This window comes from Leucoraja erinacea, chromosome 2 (genome assembly GCF_028641065.1).
Source record: "Leucoraja erinacea ecotype New England chromosome 2, Leri_hhj_1, whole genome shotgun sequence".
Classification (NCBI taxonomy): domain Eukaryota; kingdom Metazoa; phylum Chordata; class Chondrichthyes; order Rajiformes; family Rajidae; genus Leucoraja; species Leucoraja erinaceus.
Window position 1 is genome coordinate 67,089,090 of NC_073378.1, and position 23,433 is coordinate 67,112,522.

Here is a 23,433-nt window from a genome sequence, read left to right on the forward strand (position 1 = left end):
AGATCTGATGAGCCAAATGGCGCACAATAAATTATATGACTTAAATATCAATTTATGAGTGATATTTTATAGCAGGGATTGCAAGGTGATGAGATGAGCAAATTTATATTTATTAGCCTTATTATCAGCATCACTACTGATGTAGTTCATCCTGCCTGATTAAGGAATATGAATATCAGCAAGCCCTTGGACTCCAGCTGAGTGTGCCTTCAGATGGTCTTGAACTACATATGTTTTTCAAACTCTGCCAATTACAACAATTTAGAGCAGGTAAGTGATTAGGGCTGAACCACTGAGATATACACCTGTAACTTTAGATATACGAAACAAGTGCATGAATCATTGCACTACTTTGCTGATTGTGGAATGACTTGCATTCAAGCACATTTTAATATAAACATAATCGCTGCTATCTACATAAAAAAACTCTGACAATACAACTATAAGTGTCACCTCGACAACAGAGACACTTGCGTAAGAATGCTGTTCATCGATTACAGCTCAGCATTCAACACCATTATACCATTTAAACTGATCACCAAACTCGGTAACCTGGGCATCGATCCCTCTCTCTGCAACTGGATACTGGACTTTCTAACTAACAGACCACAGTCTGTTAGGTTAGACAAGCACACCTCTTCAACCCTCACCCTGAACACCGGCGTTCCACAGGGCTGTGTGCTGAGCCCCCTCCTCTACCCCATCTTCACCTATGACTGCACACCTGTACATGGTACTAACACCATCATCAAGTATGCAGATGATACAATGGTGATTGGCCTCATCAGCAACAACGATGAATCGGCCTACAGGGAGGAGGTCCAGCACTTAGCAGCATGGTGCGCTGACAACAACCTGGCCCTTAACTCCAAGAAGACCAAGGAGCTCATTGTAGACTTCAGGAAGTCCAGGGGCGGCACGTACACTCCCATTAACGGAACGGAGGTGGAACGTGTTTCTAGCTTCAGGTTCCTGGGTGTTAACATCTCCAATTACCTCTCTTGGACCCACAATACCTCAACTCTGATCAAGAAGGCTCACCAGCGTCTCTTCTTCCTGAGGAGACTGAAGAAGGTCCATCTGTCTCCTCAGATCCTGGTGAACTTCTACCGCTGCACCATCGAGAGCATCCTTACCAACTGTATCACAGTATGGTATGTCAACTGCTCTGTCTCCGACCGGAAGGCCTTGCAGAGGGTGCTGAAAATTGCCCAATGCATCACCGATTCCTCGCTCCCCTCCATTGAGTCTGTCCAAAGCAAGCGTTGTCTGCGGAGGGCGCTCAGCATCGCCAAGGACTGCTCTCACCCCAACCATGGACTGTTTACCCTCCTACCATCCGGGAGGCGCTACAGGTCTCTCCGTTGCCGGACCAGCAGGTCCAGGAACAGCTTCTTCCCGGCGGCTGTCACTCTACTCAACAACGTACCTCGGTGACTGCCAATCACCCCCCCAACCCGAATCTGAATGAGAATTTGTTGCAGTGGAAAATTACTTTCAATCTGCATGAACAGTGTGCATACTAAATCATAGGAAAAATCATGTTTTTTTAAGTTTTATGTTTATTTATTGCAGTGTTGTGATATAGAATTGCTTCATTCAAAACCATCTCAATGAAGAGAATAATTCAGCAAAGATGGAAAATTACATTTGCTGGCCTTTCCACACTTTAAAATACTTAATTTTCTGAAGACTGAAATTACAATAAAAAAACAACATTTCATCAATATGTTCCGATCAGACTGCAAATACCGTTGCAGTAACTGCAGCAAAATAGTTCCAGTGATTTGAAATAATCTAAAAAGGCAATTTATTTAGAAAAGTACTGCTAATATCCTCACCATCCTTGCCCTCAAACGAAAACAATGACTTTAAAGTCCCATAACAAGGAGTCCCTGAAAATGTTGTAAAAGGGTGCAGGAAAAAAATCTCTCAATAAAACTTTAGCAACAAATATTGAACCACGTTGTAGCGATTTTTTCCTTTTTTTAATAACTAGACTACAAGGTAAGAATTATACAAAAACTACAGTTATCCCAATTGCCGAACAACCCTTCAACCATTCAAGCCTTCTATTTTAGACAAAACGTTCACACATTGGGAAAGATTAGGAATTAAAAAACTAGATATTTATGAGATGGGAACTCTTCACATTTCAAGAATTAGTCAGTCGAAAATACCATCTGAAAGGTAGCCAATATTTTAGACGCCTTCAAATATGAGACTATCTGAAATCATATATCCAAGATTATCAATTTATGATGCCAGACATACTAGACGAATGTATGAATAGAAACTCGGATTCAAATGAGTTAATATCATATCTATACAATACCCTTTTAAATATACAAACACCATCGTCAGAAGTAAATTTGAAGAGCTTGGGAAGATGAGCTTGCCCTAAAATTTTTAAAAGAGAGATGGGAGGAAAACCTTCTATACATACACACTTAACTTAACGTTAGGTGTTCGTTAATGAATTAAAAATACTGCACAGACTCCATTATTCAAAGTCTAAACTGAATAAGATCTTTCCAAATGTTTCTCCTATTTGTGATAAATGTCTCCTTCAGGAAGCAACTATAACCCATTCCTTTGCCTCTTGTATAAAGTTACGTCATTTCTGGAGAGGAATTTTTGAATTTTTTCTAAAACACTAAAAATAAAATTGAATCCCGACACGGAACTGATCACTCTAGGTACGTCAGAAGCCTGTTCTGAACTATTACTATTTCAAAGATGTTTCCTTAATTATGGCCTGATAACGGCAAAAAAATGAATACTTAAATTTTGGAAACATACATCAGTCCCTACTATTAAAATGTGGATTATAAACATGTCCGAGACACTACATCTTGAAAATATTAGACTTGTCTTGGCAGAAAAACCAGATCATTTTTCCAAGACATGGACACCCTTACATTTCTTACAAGGATAGTATGGCGCTACACAACTTTGGATTTAAATAATAATAATAATAATAATAATAATAATAATAATAATAATAATAATAATAATAATAATAATAAATACTTTATTGATCCCCTCAGGGAAATTCAGATGTCCAGAAGCCCCCAACCAACAAACCCACAGATTCAAAGCGAATGCAGACAGAAAATACATAGAATACACTGTGGACACTACCTGAGAGCAATAAATACTTAAAAAGACCAATAATTAACAATCAAAAATTAAAAATTGCAAAAATGCATCCCCCTACAGCCTAGCGGTCCGAATTATAAAAATCTAATGGCTGCAGGGGTCAAGGATCTCCTGAACCGCTCCGTTCTACAGGGCAGGGAGAGGAGCCGGTTGTTGTTCCGAGTGCTCTTTTGACTCTCCAGAATTACATGGAGGGGATGTCCAGGGTTTTTCAGGATGACCTGCACCTTGTGCCTCATACACCTCTCAAGCACATCCTTCCCAGAGTCTACTCTCCCCTCCAGCACTGAGCTAGCTCGTTCAACCAGTTTGACCAGCTTCTTGTTTTTTTTTCACTAATGCTGTTGCCCCAGCAGACAACAGCGTAGAAAATAACACTTGCAACCACAGTGTTGTAAAACATGTGCAGCATATCACTACACACATTGAAGGATTTGAGCCTTCTGAAGAGAAAGAGTCTGCTCTGGCCTTTTTTGTAGAGGGAGTCAGAGTTGACAGGCCAGTCCAGTTTGTTATCAAGGTGCACTCCAAGGTATTTATATGTCTGCACCACCTCAATGTCAACCCCAGCAGCGTTGACCAGCTGAAGGGGGAGCTTGGACCTGCCAAAGTTAACCACCATCTCTTTAGTCTTAGTTGTGTTCAGGATCAGACAGTTCTCTTCACTCCAGGCACAAAAGGGACTGGTCAAGTTCCTGTATTCCTCCTCCTGCCCGTTCCTTACACATGCCACAATCACTATATCATCTGAATATTTCTGTACGTGGCATGTGTCAGACTTATAGTTAAAGCCTGCTGTATACAGGGTGAAGAGGAACAAGGCCAGAACCGTTCCCTGTGGGGCACCAACATTGCACACCACTGTGCCAGAGACACTGTACCCCAGCTTGACAAACTGTGGTCGACCCATCAGATAGTCGTATATCCAGGAGATAAATGTGGAATCCACCCCCATTTTCTTAAGCTTGTCATTCAGAATCGGGGGTTGGATGGTGTTGAACGCACTTGATAAGTCGAAGAACATAGCCACCGGGTTTGTCCAAAAAGGAGTAGATCCGGTGCAGCATGTAGAGGACTGTGTCATCCACCCCAATGTTCTCCTGGTATGAAAACTGTAGTGGGTCGAGTGCGTGCTGGACTTGTGGTCTCAGGAGATGAATGAGTAGCCGCTCCATTGTTTTCATGATATGGGCTGTAAGGGCCACCGGTCTGTAGTCGTTGATCTCGGTCGGCCGCCCTGCTTTGGGAACCGGCACGAGACATGATGTTTTCCACAGACCTGGTACCCTCCCTGACTGGAGGCTCAGGTTGAAAATTGTCTGGAGCGGCTCCGCCAGCTGAGCCGCACAGTCTTTTAGTAGCCTGGGACATACACCATCAGGCCCAGCTGCTTTACCAGGGCGCAACCTCCTCAGCTCAGCTCTCACGTCTTCCACCGTGAAGAACAGTCGAGGAGATGCCGGCTTAGGAGGTGCTGCAGCTGTGGTGTTGGGGGGCTGCCTCGTGGAGGTGATGGTGGGGGAGAGGCTGCACCTGTAGAGGTGGGAGGGGATACCAGATCAAACCTGTTATAGAACAGGTTAAACTCATTGGCCTTGTCCACGTCTCCTGACGGCTGGCTTCTCTTCTCCTTGAAGCCAGTGATGGTCTTCATTCCTCTCCACACCTCTTTGATGTTGTTGTACTGCAGTTTCTTCTCCAGCTTCCTTTTATAGTCCCCTTTTGCCTGCTTCATACTCCTTTTCAGGTGGTGCTGTACCCTCTTGATTTTTTCCCGATCACCAACCTTGAGAACCTCCTTTTTCTCGTTTAGGAGGCTCTTGATGTTGCTTGTAATCCAAGGTTTGTTATTGGGAAAGCAACAAACAGTTCTTACTGGCACAACAACATCCCTACAGAAGTTGATGTAAATATAACTATGGTTTGGGTGAGGTGGGTGGGGAGGGATGAGAGGCAGGTATATCACCACTTTTCTTTCTCTTTTTCTTTTTGTCCTTTTTTTTTCTATTCCTCTCTTCTTTATTTCTTTTATCCACTCTTTGGCTACACTACTTTGGTATCTTTGCACATCTCACTTTTTCTCTTTCTTGCTCTTTTTCATTTATTTTCTTCTAATTCAAAGTTAAAAATTTAAAATTGAAGCTGTACAATAACTGTAATATTGTATACGCCGTTGGTTGTACTCTTGTACATTTGCTTCTAATAAATAAAAATATTTAAAAAAAAACAAAAAAAAACAAAAAAACTGTTATCAAGAATCAGAACCTAAACAAGGTTGTCCAAGTTAGATAATATTTTACATAACTTGATATACATTGTATTCTAATGGGTTTAAACAAAAGAGTCTTTAAAAGTAGTGCATCATTGTACAATGATCACAGCATGATTGTGGTGTCACTAACACTGTTTATTTCCTCTATATCAATTTAATCTGTAGTTCAATAAAGTTTAATTAGAGAGAAATTAAGCAATCCAGATTTGAGATATGCAGACATGTGTGGGAACTCGGAAGTGGGTTGGGAGATGGGGAAAATATGTACACTCCTTTAGTTTAGTTTACTCCTCTCAAAGTGGAATACACTGGGCATATAATTTTTCAACTGCACAGGTATAGAACATGCCGCTGCTTAATACCTTGTACCTGGAGATGAAAGACTCACAAAAATAAGAAAAAAAAATCAAAGAAGACCTTTGATAGTAAACCACATGGTGTAAACATTGCCATTAAAAATGGCCACAACACATTCCTTTGCCTCTTGCATAAAACTACATAACCTTTGGAAAGGGATTTTTGAAATTTTCCCCAAAACATTAAAAACAAAACTGGACCCCCACATGGAACTGATTATTTTCAGAACATCAGTAGCCTGCCCTGAGCTATCAATATTTCAAAGACATTTCCTTAATTATGGCCTGAAAACGGCGAAAAAACTAATACTTCAATTTTGGAAAAATACATCTGCCCCTACTCTCAAAATGTGGTTTACCAACATCTGAGACGCTACATCTTGAAATTATGAGACTTGTCTTAGTAGAAAAACCAGAGCAATTTTCGAAGACATGGACTCCATTCATTGATTCATTACCAAGATACTATCGTGCAACATAATTTTGGAATTAAACCGATTTACAGGTTGGGTGATGGGTGGGGAGAGATATGAAGCAGGTACATCATCATTTTTTTGTTTTTCTTTCTGTTTGTGTCTTTTTATTTCTTTACGTTTTTCTCTTTTCTTTTACTCACTCACTCTTCGACTACAGCAATTTGGTAGTCTGGGGGTTCTATTCTTACACATTCACTTTCTCTTTCACTTTCTCTCTTTCTTGCTTTTTCTCTCTTTTTCTTTTTCATCTTAGCTAAAAATTAAAATTGAAGCTGTACAATAAATGTATTATGTTATATGCCACGGTTTATACTTTTGTACACTGCTTCTAATCAAAACAAAATAAAAAAATAATGGCAACAAAGTGTTGACATTTTTATAATGTGTTTGCCGATTCAGAAATTCTTGGTCTTGGCATCTTGTTCAGCACAGACATTTTGGGCTGAGGGGGCTGTTCTTGTAGTGTATTGTTCTGTTCAGAGCATTGTTAAAATTAGTTGACTGGAAATTAGAATTCACCCCTTTGTGCAAAGTATCACATTGAGAGCAAACACCTACAACTTCAGAAAATCAATCTCAAAAGTTATCATTTGTGTTGGCTCAGGACTTGACTGTAATATAATTTTGGTTTCTGGCCTTCTCAATAACATTTTGCTTTTCAGTTCGTACAGGTTTGTGTCGTTTTATAAAAACAGTTTTATCAAAATATCAAAGCATGTTTAGTCTGAATATCTAGTCCACCAGCAATGTGTAACCCAATTTTAAATTACTGCTATAGTGCTTAATTCTGAGGTGAACTGATTTCTGATCAGTGGTTGCTTCCAGCATATATACTGCAAATTAGTGAAAGGGGACACTTTAAAATGCTAATTGTAGCTGGTACTTGAATGTGCACAATCATGTGTGCAAGTTCAGGAAACCTGCACTTGTCAAAACAAGCACAGTGTTATGCAAGCATTATCCCCAGGTACAATATCTAATTAGTTTAGAAGAAAACAGAGGGAAACATCAGACAAAATAATGTTTATCCAACCTTATAAGCAGTTAATAAATATGTTCTGAAACAAATGAATATGTTTACTTCCTCCCTTACCAATATTATATTTTGTGCTACTGTTGTTTTTACACTTAACTGAAAGAATTGGCCACTCTCTTACACTACCGCATTTCTCCAATGAGCGGAATATCTTTTAAACCACATGTTGTTTCTCTTCCCATGATTTTGAATAACATCCAATTTGCTTCTATTACCAGCATGGCATAGCAATTCCAGGATGAAATTATGTATATTATGCGTTACATATACAAGTTAAGTAACTGCAAAGGCAATACCAGGTGAATCAGCCCCTGGGGATAAAACTGAGGAATTTGGTTTATAAATTGGTAAATTAGGCAATTTATCAGTCAATATAAGCAAGACTGCTCTAAGGGAGCAGCAGTGAGGGAAGTGCCTTGTGAGTCTTTGGCTCGAGAGTCTTCGTGGAGGAGGCTGAGCAGAGGATGCTACGCAGAATGTTTGAGAGGACGGGACGCGGTGAACAAATGACAGGACAGATAAGACAGTGTGATGCTTGCAGAATGTAGGAGCCCAGGGACATGGATGGAGCCTCTGGCTGCTACAACTGCGGCAAATGCGTCCAGCTTCAGCTCCTGAGTTGGGGCACTGGAGAAGCAGCTGGATGACCTCAGGGCCATCCGGGAAAATGAGAGTTTCCTGGACAGGGCCTACAATGAGGTTGTCACGCCGAGGATACGGGAATAGACAATAGGTGCAGGAGTAGTCCATTCAGCCCTTCGAGCCAGCACCGCCATTCAATGTGATCATGGCTGATCATCCCCAATCAGTACCCTGTTCCTGCCTTTTCCCCATATCCCCTGACACCACTATCTTTAAGAGCCCTATCCAGCTCTCTCTTGAAAGCATCCAGAGAACCTGCCTCCACCACCCTCTGAGGCAGAGAATTCCACATACTCACAACTCTCTGTGAGAAAAAGTGTTTCCTCGTCTCCATTCTAAATTCTGCCATCAATGATTTAGATGAAGGGATTCAACGTAACATTAGCAAATTTGCAGATGACACAAAGCTGGATGGCAGTGTCAACTGTGAGGATGATGTAATTAGAATGCAGAGTGAATTGGACAGGTTGGCTGAGTGAGCAGATGTATGGCAGATGCAGTTTATTGTGGATAAATGTGCAGTTATCCACTTTGGTATGAAAAACAGGAAGGCAGATTATTATCTAAATGGTGTCAAGTTGGGAAAAAGGGAAGTGAAATGCGATATGGGGTCCTTGTTCATCTGTCAATGAAAGTAAGAATGCAGCTACAGCAGGCAGTGAGAAAGCGAATGGCATGTCGGCCTTCATAACAAGATGAGTTGAGTATAGGAGCAAAGAGGTCCTCCTGCAGTACAGGGCCCTAGTGAGATCACACCTGGAGTATTGTGTGCAGTTTTGGTCTCCAAATTTGTGGAAGGACATTCTTGCTATTGAGGGAGCGCAGCGTAAGATCACAAGGTTCCCGGGATGACAAGACTGTCATATGCCTGGTGAATTGGGCGGCTGGGCTTGTATACTCTGGCATTTTGAAGGATGAGAGGTAATCTTATTGAAACGTGTAAGATTATTAAAGGTTTGGACCTGCTAGAGGCAGGAAACATGTTCCTGATGTTGGGGGAGTCCAGAACCAGAGGCCACAGTTTATGAATAAGGGGTAAGTCATTTAAAACAGAGATGAGAAAACACTTTTTATCACAGTGTTGTGAGTCTGTGGAATTATCTGCCTCGGAGGGTGGTGGAGGCCAGTTCCCTGGATACTCTCAAGAGAGAGCTAGATAGGGCTCTTAAAGATTGCGGAGTCAGGGGATATGGGGAGAAGGCAGGAACGGGGTACTGATTGAGGATGATCAGCCATGATCAGATTGAATGGTATGCTGGTTCGAAAAGCCGAATGGCCTACTCCTGCACCTATTGCCTATTAGCCAAGTATGTTTTGCAACATATTAGGAATTTGATTTGCCACACAGTCATACCAATAAAAAGCAACAGAACGCACAAAATACATTTTAACATGAACATCCCCCACAGTGATTCCTCCACTTTCCTCACTGTGCTGGAAGGAGAAAAAAAGTTTTATCTCTCCCTTTCCTTTTCCTCCTGCGGTCGGGGTCTCTATCCTTCCATAGACAAAACAATCTTACTCCCTAGCCGGTGGGGGGCTTCTTCATCAGGGCAATCAAGCTGCTGCATCGGGGTGAATCTCAGCTCCCCCGCGCCGGGCGATTTACCCCTGGTTGGGGTTAGTCGAACATCGTGCAGTTTTGGAGCTTACCGACGTTGGTCTCAACCCGAGACTGCGAGCTGTTTGATGTTAAAGTCCGCAGGCCGCAGTTAGAGCATCATTGCCAGGCTCCGATGGTAAGTCCACGCCCCGCGGTGGGGCACAAATTAAGTCCCGAGCAAAGCCTCCAGCTGCACGATGTTAGGCTGCAGGGCGACCGGAGATTCAATCCTGAAAACAATCGCATCTCCAGCAAGGTAAGAGATTGAAAAAAATGTTTCCCCGGCCCCCCCTGCACACCGCCCACATAAAACAAACCAAAGAACATTAACACAAACTTTTAAACACACTAAAAATAATAAAAACATTATGAAAAGGACAGTCAGAGTATAGGTAAGCTGCCATCAAAGCGCCACCCAGTGGAAGATATTCCAGAGTGGCAATGTACTGAAATGGATTGCTCTTCTGTTGGGGAACTTAATTGATTTTCATTCATTTTATTTCTGTTTCTCTCACCCGTTGTAGATGAACCCTTATTAATTCATGCCATTTATAACCTTCACCATACATATGTGCATGCCACCCTTTACATGGTATTACGGTACTACACAAGGTCAGCTAACTGACTCTCTCTCTCTTTCACACAAGCTGGTGGTGCTAGATGTGAGCAGCTGGCTATTTGAATATTCCTGTTTGCTAATGGAATAAAGATTGATTTTTACCATGTGCATGTTGCGGTGGATCATTCATGAACCGCCAGTCAGCTCCCAAAAAAACTGATTGCCACAAGTTACTAACACATTTCTCTGGAATGTCAGAGGTTGAGGGGAGACTTGATAGAAGTGTGTAAAATTATGAGAGCAGAGATAGGGTAGACAGCCAGAACCTGCTTTGCCCAGGCTGGAAATGTCCAACACTAGAGGGCATCGGTATTAGGTGAGAAGGGGAAAGTTTAATGGAAATGTGCATGGCAAGTTTTTTTATTTTTTTATTTTATTTTTATTAGAAGTACGGTAAGTTACAATACTACACAACACATATGTATTAATACATTTTTTGTACCGCTTCATTTTTTGAGCTTTAAGAAAAAGATAGTAGAGAGAGTAAAGAAAGTGCACAAGAGTCGTGAAGGTGCAGGAGAGTGTTGAGAAAAGAAAGCCCCTTAGAAAAGAAGTTAGAGAAGGAAGTAAAGAAAGAAAGTAGACCCTAGAAAAGAAGGAAAAAGAAAGGAGAAAAAATCGCTCTATTATAACATTAAACTTCACAGAAAGGGGACTACCAACCAAGTCTGTTTTTGTTGTTTTGTTGTTTTTTTTACCCCCCGTTGCCAGATCCTGGCACCTTCTATTTATTTATTTATTTATTTATTTATTTTTTTAAAATTACTATTGCACCTTATGCTTGTAATAGTTCCAAAAACGTAGACCACATCTTTTGGAAGTGGTCTGCTTTGCCTGCTAAGAGGAATCTCATCTCTTCCAGATGTAGTGTTTCAAACATATTTGATATCCACATTTTTATTGTTGGTGTGGGCGCATTTTTCCAGAATTTAAGTATGAGCTTTTTTCCCATTATTAGCCTGTAATTGAGTAAATTCTTCTGAAACACGTTTAGTTCAGGGTTACCTTCCGATATTCCAAAAATAACCCATTCTGGTTTTGGTACCAGTTTTATTTTAATTAATTTTGTAAAGATGTCAAATATTTCATTCCAGAATTTTTGTATTTTTGTACAAAAAACAAAAGAATGTGCTATGGTAGCTTCTTGACACAGACACTTATCACAGATGGGTGAGACATGAGGGAAGAGTTTATTTATTTTAGTTTTTGAATAATATAGTCTATGTAATGTTTTGAATTGGATGAGAGTATGTCGTACGTTGATCGAACATTTATGCACCTGTAATAAGTGATTATCCCAGCTCTCTTTTGAAATTTTTATAGCTAATTCTTGTTCCCAGTCTCTTCTAATTCCATCAGTTGTGGGTATTTCTATGTTTAAGATGATGTTATATAAGTACGATATTAGATTCGCTGATTCCGCCTTTGTCTTCATTGCTTCATCCAGTAAGTCTGTAGGCATATTATGATAGTCTTTTGTGTATTTTTTCAGATAATCATGAAGTTGAAGATATTTAAAATATTGATTATTTTTCAAATTATATTTCAGTTGTAGTTGTTGAAATGATAGTCATTTTCCCAATTCATACAGATCTCCGAGCGTTTTAATTCCCATTCTTTCCCATTGTATAAATGATTTGTCTATAATTGATGGTTTAAACGATGGATTATTAACTATTGGTATTAAAAGAGATAGGTTTCTTAATTTTAAATTCTGTTTTATTTGTTTCCATGTTCTAATTGTGCTATGTATAATTGGATTTTTATTATAATTTTTGTTATTCAGATGTATTGGTGAGAGGAGAGTCACTCCTATATTACACGGAGAGCAGTCCTCTCTTTCCATTACAATCCAGTCCACCTGCTGGGCAGAATTGTCCAGCAGGTGAATCATATTTTTAATATTTTGCTGCCCAATTATAATACATAAAGTTAGGGAGCGCTAGACTACCCAACTCTTTTCGTTTATTAAGGTGTGCTCTTTGTATTCTATGGGATTTATAATCCCATATAAAATTTGTAATGTCTGAGTCCAATTTTTTGAAAAACTTTTTTGGGAGATATATAGGTATTGATTGAAATAGGTATAGGATTTGTGGTAAAAAGATCATTTTTATAGTGTTTATTCCGCCTATTAGGGACAACGGAAATGTTTTCCAGAATTTAATCAAATTATTTAGTTTCTCAAGTAAGGGATTATAATTGGCTTTAAACATATCATGGTAGTTTCTAGTAATTTCAATTCCCAAATATATGATTTTTTTTTTAATACAGAGAGTAATGGGTGCCTGGAACGCATTACCAGTGGTGGTGGCGGAGGCAGATATGATAGTGGTGCTAAAGAGGCTTTTAGATAGGCGCAAGGAAATACAAGGAATAGAGGGATATGGATCATATACTGGCAGATGAGATCAATTTAACTTTGCACCATGTTCGACATGAACTGAATGGCCTGTCCTTATGCTGTACTATTAGAGTCATAGAGTGATACAGTGTGGAAACAAGCCCATCGGCCCAACCTCCCCTTTACCGGCCAACAATGTCCCAGCTACACTAGTCCCACTTGTCTGCGCTTGGTCCATATCCCTTCAAACCTGTCTATGTCTATATGTTTCTTAAACAATGCGATAGTCCCAGCCTCAACTACCTCTTCTGGCAGCTTGTTCCATGCACCCACCACCCTTTGTGTGAAAAAGTTACCCCTCAGATTCCTATTAAATCTTTTCCCCTTCATCTTGAACCTATGTCCTCTGGTCCTCGATTCCCCTACTCTGTGCAAGAGACTCTGTGCATCTACCCGATCTATTCCTCTCATGATTTTGTTAACCTCTATAAGAACCCACTCATCCTCCTGTGCTCTATGGAATAGAGACTCCGCATACTCAACCTCTCCATATAGTTCACACCCTCTAGCCCTGGCAACATCCTCGTCAATCTTTTCTGAACCCTTTCAAGCTTGACAATATCTTTCCTATTACATGCTGCCCAGAACTGAACACAATATTCTAAATGCGGTCTCTAAATTCTATGTTCAATATAAATGGACATTCAACAAGCCGATTCCCTGGTCCTTGGATTTTCTCATTTATTACCATTCTTTAGCTTTCCATTAGCTTAATTCCTGTCAATTGATTGGTCCTGAATCATTAAACCCCAGCATCATTAAAAGAGGAATGATAATGTTCTGTTCCTTTTCTCCATGATCATGTTTACATAATGTATCACAAATTGAACTGTCATGTGTGAATTCTCATTCCTTTCACTCTGTCTTCATAGGAAATAGAATAACTAGTCTTATTGACAAGTAAATAAATGCAGATGTTGCAAATCTGAAATAAAACATTAAATTCTGGAATCACTTGTTCATTGTGAAAAGAACAGCAGTTGATTCACATTTCAGGACTTTGGGCAGGATTATTAAAAGACTTGAATGATTGGGTTGCTAATGAATTGGGCCCTGGATTATTAAAAGTTTTGCATGTGAGTGATGGAATATTGCATTTTATGTTTTTTGTGGAATCGTACATATGCATTGGAGGCTTTTCAATCTAAAACCAGGCTTCCAAGTGTGACTGGGACTGCCTTATATTCCACAACTGGTCCTACTTTTAGTGTCCTAATTTCTATACATAACATACATTTAAATGCTTGACTTCCCATTGTACATCTCGCATCCCCCACCCACGTGATGCAACTCCTCTCTCCCCATGGCTCTTGCTTTTTCTGAGCAGCTTGTTCCCTGCACTCCCTCACAAACCCCGCAAGCCCCCCTGCCCACACACCCCCACACATCCACCCCTCCACACACAACACCGCCAACTCACCCCCTGCGGGGGGGGGCACACACATCCCCTGGGGGGGGGCCCCCCCAACAACACCCGTCCCCAACCCCCCCACACAGACCTGCCCCCAACCCCCCCACGCACACCCCCGCACAGACACCACCCTCCCCCCACCTGTTTGCAGAGGTGGGGGACAATACCCCCTAACTTCCCTTTCCTGTAATCCGGAAATTTTAAAACCTGGTGTGAAATGGGAGCTGGAGAAATATTGCGTTCGGGAAAGGGTTGCGAGACAGTGGAATGGGGGGGAAACCAGGCTTCCCGTGTGACTGGGACCCAACTGGGCGTCTAGATTTAAATGACGAGATCAATTACTTTTTCTGGCAGCATTGGTCAGCAGGGGCGGCAACCTGGGGGGGGGGGGGGGGGGGCAGAGGGTCCCCTCATGTTTTGAGAGGTTCAGCGCAATGATTCCGCGAGACAGGGGGGTGGGACTTATGATCGAGGGCGCCGATTGGACGAGAGAGACATTGGTCAGCAGGCAATGGGGGTGGGACATGATGATTCCGCGCAATGATTGGAGGAGGGAGGAGGTGGGGGGAGGGGTGGGACTGAGGATAGAGTGCGATGACTGGAGGAGGGAGACGTGGCACAGACCTGCGCTTCATCCGCAGCCAGGATCGATCCCGGCAGGGTCTCCGGCGCTGTCCCGAGTGGCCCCCCTCCCACGGGTGGCCAGAGAGGTCGGCAGCAACGATCCTCCGCTATAGGATCTTTGGTTGGGAGACAGGAGGGCCCACCGCCAGCGCATAGAAACAGCACTAAACCCAGCTCAACTCCGCCTGGGTCGCCAGGTGAGCCTACAGCCCTTCCTGGACTTGCGGGAAATATGGCCAGCAGGGAGAAGCGACGCTGGTATCCCGTCAGTCCAGACAGGGCTGCAGTTAGCCCGGTGAGACAGGCAGAGTTGAGCTGCATTTAGTGCTGGGTTGAGCCACGGAAGCCTCACGCTTATGTGTGTGCATGTGCGTGTGCGTGTGCGTGTGTGAGCGTGAGTGTGAGTGCATGCATGCGTGGCCACCAAAAAAAATTGTGTCCCCTGGTCCCCTCCATGTTTAGATGGCGAGTTCCGCTCTTGACTCCAAGAAATAAAGTCCTAGCCTGCTCAACATCTCCCAATAGCTCAGTCCCTCCAGTCCTGTCAATATCCTCAAAAATCTTGGTATTCATTTAATATTGTCATGTGTATCAAGATACAACATTTTAAAAGCTTTTGTTTGCTTGCTATCCAGTCAAATCAAATCATACTGTACACAAATAAATTCAAGCCATGCACAAGTATGAGAGGAGAAAGGTTAAAAGAGTGCAGAATCTAGTTTTACAGCATTTGTATTGTTACAGTTACAGAGAAAGCAATATGGAGGTTGTGAGATTGGGTTACAGCCTAGATTATGAGAGGCCTGTTCAGCAGTCTTGCAACAGAGGGTAAGATGCTGTTTGCGAATCTGTCAATGTGTGCTTTCAAGCTTCTGTATTTTCTGTCTTTTGGGAAAGGGAACAGGAGGGAACGACTGGGGTAAAAAAGATCCTTGATTAAATTGGCTGTTTTCCCAAGGCAGCATGAAATGTAATTCTCTTTAATCTGCAGTATTGGAGTTTTACCATATAACCTACTGTTCCCATTCATATAACATTTTATTGTTAGCATTAATCCAAGGAACTGATTAATGCAGAATAAAAGCAAGCAGAAGCATAGAGTTATAGGAAACTATAATATAGAAGGCTATATTATACAGTACATTATGTTGTCACTTATTCAAAGATCTCTAATGATAAGGGTCTACTGTACTGTATACTCAGTCAATCACTTTTTCCCCCAATGGTAACAAGAAAACATGCAATCTTGTTGCTTTTCCATTTTGTTGCCTATGTGGTGTTACCACCTTGTTTTCTTTCCATCTGCCCTAAAACAGTCAGTGATAATTTACTATAGGTAGGATCAGCCTTGGTAAGTTCTGACATCAGGATTTGATATCTGCATCAATCTGCATAAATTTAGTGAATTATAAATATTCCCTGCACCATAAAATATCATACAAATAACCTTCCAATTCAGTGCAACCACCCCTGACACACTTACTAATCAAGAATCTGTTGATGGTCATAAAATACCCATTGACGGCCTCCACAGTCGGCTGTGGCAGTGAATTCCACAGATTCACCACCTTGTGACAAAATAAATTATTCCTCATCTCCCTTCTAAAGGTAGATCCTTATATTCTGAAGCTATGTCCTCCTGTCCTGGACTCTTCCATTAGTACAAATATTATCTCCACATCCACTCTTTCCAAGCCTTTTGCTATTCGATAAGTTCTCATTCTTCTAAACTCCAGCAATTATAGGCCCAGTGCAAATGCTCCTCATATGTTAACCCACTTATTCCTGGGATCATTCTCTTAAATATCTGGACCCTCTCCAGCGCCAGCACATTCTTCCTCAGATACGGGGCCCAAACCATATAACCATATAACCATATAACAATTACAGCACGGAAACAGGCCATCTCGGCCCTACAAGTCAGTGCCGACACAACTTTTTTTCCCTTAGTCCCACCTGCCTGCACTCATACCATAACCCTCCATTCCGTTCTAATCCATATGCCTATCCAATTTATTTTTAAATGATACCAATAAACCTGCCTCCACCACTTCCACTGGAAGCTCATTCCACACCGCAACCACTCTCTGAGTAAAGAAGTTCCCCCTCATGTTACCCCTAAACTTCTGTCCCTTAAATCTGAAGTCATGTCCTCTTGTTTGAATCTTCCCTATTCTCAAAGGGAAAAGCTTGTCCACATCAACTCTGTCTATCCCTCTCATCATTTTAAAGACCTCTATCAAGTCCCCCATTAACCTTCTGCACTCCAGAGAATAAAGACCTAACTTATTCAACCTATCTCTGTAACTTAGCTGTTGAAACCCAGGCAACACTCTAGTAAATCTCCTCTGAATTCTCTCTATTTTGTTGACATCCTTCCTATAATTGGGCGACCAAAATTGTACACCATACTCCAGATTTGGTCTCACCAATGCCTTGTACAATTTTGACATTACATCCCAGCTTCTATACTCAATGCTCTGATTTATAAAGGCTAGCATACCAAAAGCTTTCTTTACCACCCTATCTATATGAGATTCCACCTTCGAGGAACTATGCACGGTTATTCCCAGATCCCTCTGTTCAACTGTATTCTTCAATTCCCTACCATTTGCCATGTACGTCCTATTTTGATTTGTCCTGCCAAGGTGTAGCACCTCACATTTATCAGCATTAAGTATGCAGATGATACTAAGATACTAAGATAGGTGGGGTTGTGGATAATGAAGTAGATTTTCAATGTCTACAGAGAGATTTATGCCAGTTGGAAGAGTGGGCTGAAAGATGGCAGATGGAGTTTAATGCTGATAAGTGTGAGGTGCTACATCTTGGCAGGACAAATCAAAATAGGACGTACATGGTAAATGGTAGGAAATTGAAGAATGCAGGTGAACAGAAGGATCTGGGAAAAACTGTGCACAGTTCCCTGAAAGTGGAATCTCATGTAGATAGGGTGGTAAATAAAGCTTTTAATGTGCTGGCCTTTATAAATCAGAGCATTGAGTAAAGAAGTTGAGATGTAGAAGGTTAAGGGGGGACTTGATAGAGGTCTTTAAAATGATGAGAGGGATAGACAGAGTTGACGCGGATAAGCTTTTCCCGCTGAGAGTAGGGAAGATTCAAACAAGGGGACATAACTTGAGAATTAAGGGACAGAAGTTTAGGGGTAACATGAGGGGAAACTTCTTTACTCAGAGAATGGTGGCTGTGTGGAATGAGCTTCCAGTGAAGGTGGTGGAGGCAGGTTCGTTTTTATCATTTAAAAATAAATTGGATAGTTATATGGACGTGAAAGGTATGGAGGGTTATGGTCTGAACGCAGGTGTATGGGACTAGGGGAGAATACTTGTTCGGCACGGACTAGAAGGGTCGAGATGGCCTGTTTCCATGCTGTAATTGTTATATTGTTATATGGTTATATGCGTTTTGACCAGTGTCTTATAAAGCCTGAGCATTACATCCCTGTTTTTATATTCTAATCCTCTCAAAATAATTTAATTTGCCTTACTTACTACTGGTTCAACTTGCAAATTAACTTTATGGGAATCCTGCACCAGCACTCCCAAATCCCTTTGCACCTTTGTTTTCTGCATCTTCTTCCCATTTAGAAAATAGTCTTCACCTTTATTCACCTACTTCCAAAATATATGACTCCACATTTTGCAATGCTGCATTTCATTTGCCATTTCTTTGCCCACTCTCCCAACCTGTTCAAGTCGTTTCTACAGAGTCCCTGCTTTCTCTACATTGCATAACCCTCCACCTATCTTCATATTATCTGCAAACCTTGTCTTCAATTACCTCATCCAAATCATTGATATACGACGTGAAGAGTAGTGATCCCAGCACAGACCCTTGCAGAACACCGCTAGTCGCTGGCAGCCAAATAGAAAAAAAAACTCTTTATTCTCACTCTTTGCCTTCTGCCATTCAGCTAACCTTGTCAATGATATCTACAACCTCTTGAGAGAATAAATACAACAATGACTATTCGCAACTAAAGGAAAACTGAGATAGAGGAGGGATATAGTGGTTAGAAAAGTGATTATTTTCCATATTTGGCACATCATATGAGGTAGCGCTCCAGTAATTAGTTTGTATGAAGAAATATTAGTTAAATAAAAAATGATTAAGTACTTATTACATTGCTTGTGCAGTCACCTTTTCTAAAGGAGGCAGCGATGTACATACAAATGCAAAACAATTTTATTTTAGTAGATAGATATAGATATGCCATTTATTGTCACTATACATGTACAGTGAAACTGAAAGCTGCTCGTACTCAGTGCATACATACAATTTTACACAAAATACAAGAAACAGAAAAACAAAACAGGGGGGGGAGAGGGGGGGGGGGAATAGGTGCACAAATTCTACGGCGCTACATACATATATACATATATACAGATGGAAGTCCGTGTTGGGCGGTGTAGTCAGTGCATGTGTGGATTTGAATTTATGGTAGATATAATTCTCGGGAAGCAGCTATTCCTGAGTCTGTTTGTCCTGGATTTGATGCACCTATAGCGCCTTCCAGAGGGCAGCAGGTCGAACAGTCCAAACGCAGGATGGGAGCTGTCTTTGGTGATCTTCTTTGCCCTGCTAAGGCAGCGGGAGGTGTAGATGTCCATCAGGGAGGGGAGAGGGCAACCAATGATCCTCTGCGCTGTCCTGGTTACCCTCTGAAGCCTCTCCCTGTCTGCCATGGTGCAGCTGCCATACCATGCTGTAATGCAGTATGTCAGCAGGCTCTCGATGGACGAGCGGTAGAAGGTCAGCAGCAGGTTAGAGTCCAGGTTGTGCTTCCTGAGGACCCTCAGGAAGTGCAGCCGCTGCTGAGCCTTCTTGATGACCGCTGTCGTGTTGTCCGTCCAGGAGATGTCAGCCGCGATATGGACGCCGAGAAACCGGAAGGTGTTGACCCTCTCCACACACTCGCCGTTAATGTGTAGGGGGACTAAGTCGGTGCTGTGCCTCCTGAAGTCGACAATGAGCTCTTTTGTTTTCCTGGTGTTCAGAGCCAGATTGTTTTCTGAGCACCAGGTTGTCAACTTCAGGACTTCCTCTCTGTAGGCTGCCTCGTCTCCCTTTGAAATAAGTCCGACCACAGTAGTGTCGTCAGCAAATTTGACGATGCGGTTGTTGTTGTGGGCCGGACTACAGTCGTAGGTGTAGAGACAGTATAAGAGGGGGCTTAGCACACAGCCCTGTGGGGAACCGGTACTCAACCTGCGAGAACTGATGAGAAATAAACTACCGGAGATATGCAAGGATCACTGCAACAGAGATGACAAAAGTGAATGCATGGTCTCAAGAATAAATTGATATACTCAAAGGTTCAAAATATTCAAAGGTCAGCTTATTATCACATGTACGAATTAGGGTACAGTAAAATTCGAATTACCATACAGCCATACTAAAAAAAGGAACAAGACACACAACTACATAAAAATTAACATAAACATCCACCATAGTGGATTCCCCACATTTCTCACTGTGATGGAAGGCAATAAAGTCTAATCTTCTTCGTCTTTATTCTCCTGTGGTCGGGGCAGTTGAACCATCTGCAGTCGGGGCGATCGAAGCTCCTGCAGCCAGCGGTCGAAGCCCCCGCGTTGGGGTGAATGAAGTACCTATGTCGGGGCGGTTGATGCTGCTGTGACTTGGCGCTCCCGAAGTCAGTCTCCCACCTGGGACCGTGAGCTCCTCAATATAAAAGTCTGCAGGCACCCGCAGTTGGAGCTCCAAAGTCGATCCCTGGCAAAGAGATCTCCAGCTCCATGATGGTATGTCTGCATGCTCCCACGGATGGAGCTCCCAAAGTCGATCTCCAGCAGAGGGCGGCAACTATCCTCGATGTTTGGCCACAGTGTGGACGGAGATGCGATACGAATCTCCATCGAGGTAAGAGATTTAAAAAAGTTTCCCCCAACCCCCCCCCTCCCCACACAAAATAAGCCAAAGAACAATAAAACATACATTTAACACTTACTAAAAAAAAAAACAGCAAAGAAACATAGAAAATAGGTGCAGGAGTAGGCCATTCGGCCCTTCGAGCCTGCACCGCCATTCAATATGATCATGGCTGATCATCCAACTCAGTATCCTGTACCTGCCTTCTCTCCATATCCCCTGATCCCTTTTGCCACAAGGGCCACATCTAACTCCCGCTTAAAATATAGCCAATGAACTGGCCTCAACTGCCTTCTGTGGCAGAGAGTTCCAGAGATTCACCACTCTATGCGTGAAAAATGTTTTTCTCATCTTGGTCCTAAAGGATTTCCCCTTTATCCTCAAACTGTGACCCCTTGTCCTGGACTTCCCCAACATCGGGAGCAATCTTCCTGCATCTAGCCTGTCCAACCTCCTAAGAATTTTGTAAGTTTCTATAAGATCCCCCCTCAATCTTCTAAATTCTAGCGAGTGCAAGCCAAGTCTATCCCGTCTTTCTTCATATTAAAGTCCTGACATCCCAGGAATCAGTCTGGTGAACCTTCTCTGTACTCCCTCTAAGGCAAGAATGTATTTCCTCAGATTTGGAGACCAAAACTGTACGCAATACTCCAGGTGTGGTCTCACCAATACCCTGTACAACTGCAGTAGAACCTCCCTGCTCCTATACTAAAATCATTTTTCTATGAATGCTAACATACCGTTTGCCTTGCAGTCTCCTAGCAACCTCCTCACAGCTAACACTGCCCCCCAGTTTCGTGTCATTAAACTTGGAGATGTTGCATTCAATTCCCTCGTCCAAATCATTAATATATATTGTAAATAGCTGGGGTCCCAGCACTGAGCCTTGCGGTACCCCACTAGTTACTCCCTGCCATTGTGAAATGGACCCGTTTACTCCTACTCTTTGCTTCCTGTTTGCTAGCCAGTTCTCTATCCACATCAATACTGAACCCCCAATACCATGTGCTTTAAGTTTGTATACTAATCTGTTATGTGGGACCTTGTCGAAAGGCTTCTGAAAGTCCAGATACAACACATCCACTGGTTCTCCCTTATCCACTCTACTAGTTACATCCTCAAAAAATTCTATAAGATTCGTCAGACATGATTTACCTTTCGCAAATCCATGCTGACTTTGTCCAATGACTTCACCACTTTCCAAATGTGCTGCTATCCCATCTTTAATAACTGACTCTAGCAGGAAGGGACAAGACAGACTGTTGGCGAGGCAGCCATTGCTGACGCCACCTGGAAGTTTTCTCATTCTCAGCCAGATTTTAATTGGTCCACAAATACCTCTACAAAGTCCTTTGAATTCATTAAAAGGACTAGTGAATCAATGTTAAGGGCAACAATTGCAGTATTTGACATCCCAGTTAAACTCATCAGCAAACTTGGACAAACTTGTATCATTTACCAACCTGATAGCAGAACCTGGAAACAGGCACTACGTTCCTATCTCTGTCTGAGGGTGAGATTGCAAGATGCATAGGGTGAATTATTTATTGGTGTGCTTAAAGCTTCCTTGAGGAAATGCAACATCTCCACTAACCTCTGGGAATTTCTGGAATGAGCCTAGGACAACACATCATCTGTCAGCATCACCAGATGAGCTAGTAGAGAAAATCTTTGACACAGGACACAAGCAGGATTACCTGATTATCCATAGACAATACCAGGTGTTAATATGGGTTCTTCAATTCATCTCTGCAAAATGATTTCTGACCCATAAGCAGAAATGCCAAAGTTTTGAAAATGTTGCAGATGATTGTTGATGGGAAATTCCGATGCTAAAGAGGCCCCCAATGAGACTAAGATGGATTATTGAGCTGAAATGTGAACTCCATGCTTGTTTGGTGCAAGACATCGAGTTGATTAAATGTTGCAGCAAATGCTTTATAATTGCACCTCCAGGCACATTCAAATTGTGGTCATTAGGACTAAATTTTGATGCTAATTCCAGACTTTCAAACATGTGATTTCTTTAGCCTATACTTTAATTCTTCAAGGAAAGTAACTGTACTAACCTTGCATAAGGTTCTTGGAAGAAACATTGAATGAATTAATTTTCAACATTTGTCACACCCTCCTTCCATACTAAGATGTAAGTAACTAATATTACTGAATGATAACACATGATTGCAGATGCTGGAATCCTGAGCAAAATAAAAAAACAAACAGCTGGTGGAACTCAACAGGTCCGTCAGCATCTGGAGAGTGATACGAGGAGATGATGTTTTCAGTCAGGATAGTTCTTTGGACTGATGGAGCAAAGAGGAAATAGTCTGTATAAAGTGTTGAGCAATAGCGGTGGGGCAAAACCTGTCAAGCGATATATCAGTTCAGTTTAGTTCAGTTTATTATCACATGTACCGAGGTACAGTGAGAGGCTTTTGTTGCTGGCTAACCAGTCAGCGGAAAGACAATACATGATTACAATCGAGCCATTTACATTGTAAATAAAGTAAGAAAAGTTGCTGCAGGAGTAGAGATTTAAAAGGGTGGAGGGATTGTAATATGTGATTATAGGTCTGCTTCTGTGGCTAGCACACAAATAATCACCTAGGTTGGGCAACATCTTTGTTGATATCCTGAATCCAGATAAGGAGATATATAAACCAGATGGGTGTGGTTGGGGGAGGGAAGCGTAGAACTAGCAACCAAAGCTGGAGGTGATAAGTGGAAAAAACAAAAGATTGTAAATGGCGAATTCTGGAAAGAAAGGTAAACATTGAAATGTAAAACAAGGGAGATGGTGGGTCAATGAAAATTAGGAGGGGAGGGGGGAAGGGGGGAGAAAAAAAATTATGGACTTGGATAAATTGGGGTTTTGATTGACTGATGAAGGAGGGTGACAGGAAGACAGAAATGGG